The sequence below is a fragment of the Rhagoletis pomonella genome, unplaced genomic scaffold (assembly GCF_013731165.1).
Source record: "Rhagoletis pomonella isolate Grant_MI unplaced genomic scaffold, Rhpom_1.0 Rhpom_scaffold_00216, whole genome shotgun sequence".
NCBI lineage: Eukaryota > Metazoa > Arthropoda > Insecta > Diptera > Tephritidae > Rhagoletis > Rhagoletis pomonella.
In genome coordinates this window covers 12,093-14,254 of record NW_023458770.1, presented here as the reverse complement: position 1 = coordinate 14,254, position 2,162 = coordinate 12,093, and the positions used below count along the sequence as shown (strand labels likewise).

The 2,162-nt window shown below is 38.7% G+C and overlaps 1 protein-coding gene across 1 annotated transcript in view; it reads right to left on the bottom strand.

Annotated features, from left to right (window-relative positions):
- Window positions 1-2,162, bottom strand: part of LOC118750372 (heat shock protein 23-like) — a 19,154-nt gene that overhangs the window by 15,909 nt on the left and 1,083 nt on the right. The gene's annotated exons all lie outside the window — the stretch shown is intronic.

Here is a 2,162-nt window from a genome sequence, read left to right as displayed (position 1 = left end):
TAGACCAACCACTGGACCCGACGACATACAGACGAGCCATTAATGACATCCATAGAGAGTCAGTCACCACTTACCTTAACTCTCGACTTATGAATGCTGTAATTGGAGCCCAATCACCACCCGTAGAAGAGACGGAGCTTCAATTGTCAAGAGAGACCCGCGTTACCCTGGCTCAATTACAGTATGGATACTGTAGCCGCCTCAACAGCTACCTGTCCAGACTCGACCCCAATATCCCCAATGAATGCCCGGCATGTGGAGAATCCCCTCACGACACCAACCACCTCTTCACATGCCAGCTCAATCCGACTCAACTAACACCCCTCACCCTCTGGTCCGACCCCATTAAAACAGGCCGTTTCCTGGGCCTCCCGTTAGTTGAGCTTGACGAAAATGATTGAATGTTGACCCGAAATAGGCGGGGCTTAGTAGTGCCGCTACAACAACAACAACAACAACGTGCGAGCCTAGTGCTAAACCGCCTCCCGACGAAATACTTGACGGTGGTACCGGGGGGTTCGGTACTTGGAAGGTAGAAGGTTTAGTTCGGGTTAAAGTCCACACTGACGGGTAAAGTGAATTAAAAGCTTGTTGTTTTGAAAACCTACTTTTTGTAAAGCGTATTCACAATATCATTCAGCGGTTGGTAAATATTTCTCACGGCCCTTATTTTAATTTTTTAGTGCTTTTAATTTTCACTTTTTGTAATTTTTTAATCTATAATGTGGAACATGATTTTTTGTTATACATTGGCATTTTATGCTAAATTTCTATATTTTAAGATTGTGCCAAAACAGGATGAATTGTCCAAAAGTGCCTCTGAGAATGAAAGTACCAAAAAGCGCACTATTGTGCCTACTTTTCCATCACTGGCACACACATTCGATGGAAGCAAAATTAGGTACATATGTACATACATACATATATTCAACAAGAAGTGACAAAATAATTTAGATCTCTTTGTAGCTAACTAAGTATAGTGGCAAAAAATTTAAATACAGAAATTTGTTCAATACGATTTGAAATATTTTATTCTATGTTTCACTTTTAGTCGCAGTCCAAAAGATATAACTATTAAAATCACTTCTACCTTGTCGAATATGCTTTGGGATGGAAACGTGGAGAAAGTTATAGAAATATGAAGATTTTTCTGTACTTTGCTAGTTTTTAGTTTAGTTTTGCTCTTTCGGCTCTTTAGTAAGCACATCGAATGTCGTCATTCAAGGCGGAGCACCCTTAAGACTCTTTAGTAAGCACTTCGCATTGTCTCATCAGTGTTCCCGTTGCAATTTTCAGAAAGTCGCAAAAAGGCCCAAATGACGAAAAAAAGGGTCCCCATACTTCTTTTACTTTTCCTTACTGGTATAAGAATACATCTGAGAACTAAAATGAAAATCAAATTTACATTGTATTGTAAAGCAAAATAGCGAGACTAACTTTGAAAAAAACAGATTTGCAAACACACAGAAATCGATTTGCATTTCCTTTAAAAGTTTTAAGTGATGCATTTTTTCGTACTTAGAGTGGGAAATATTTAACATTTCCTTAAAAAATCTCTAAGAAGGGTCAAAAGTCGCACATAATTTTGGAAAATGGTCAAAAAACCAAAACTTTCAAAAAGTCGGGTCAAAGGGTATTGGTGTTTAGAAAGGGTCAAATTGCCCCTTTAGGCCTCAACGGCAACACTGGTCGCCATCGTTGAATGTTGAGGGGTAATAAGAGAGCATCAAAGTTTTTTCTTCACACATTCGATGGAAAAGTGGAGAAATTTATAGAAATATGGAGATTTTTCAGCTCTTTAAAAACTTTTGAGCGCAACGCTCTTTCGTGCTTGTCAGCACATATAAAAGTGTGTGCGGTTCTTCGTTCCTCTCAGTTGAAAACGAAAAATCAAAGGGAAAGCTTTGTTATTCGAGATTGGAAGTCTTGTTTCAAACAAATATTTCTGTACTTAAATTGTACTACAATAAATTATTTAATACTCCATTACAATAAACAAGTACTAAAATGGCAATTGTACCGCTATTGGCAAACTTGGCTCGTGAATTGGACAACGACTTTGAGCACTATTGGGACGATGATTTCGGATTTGGCTTACATCCAGTGGACATTTTCCGACCGACCAGACACAATCATTCGTTATTATTGCATCCACGTCGCCG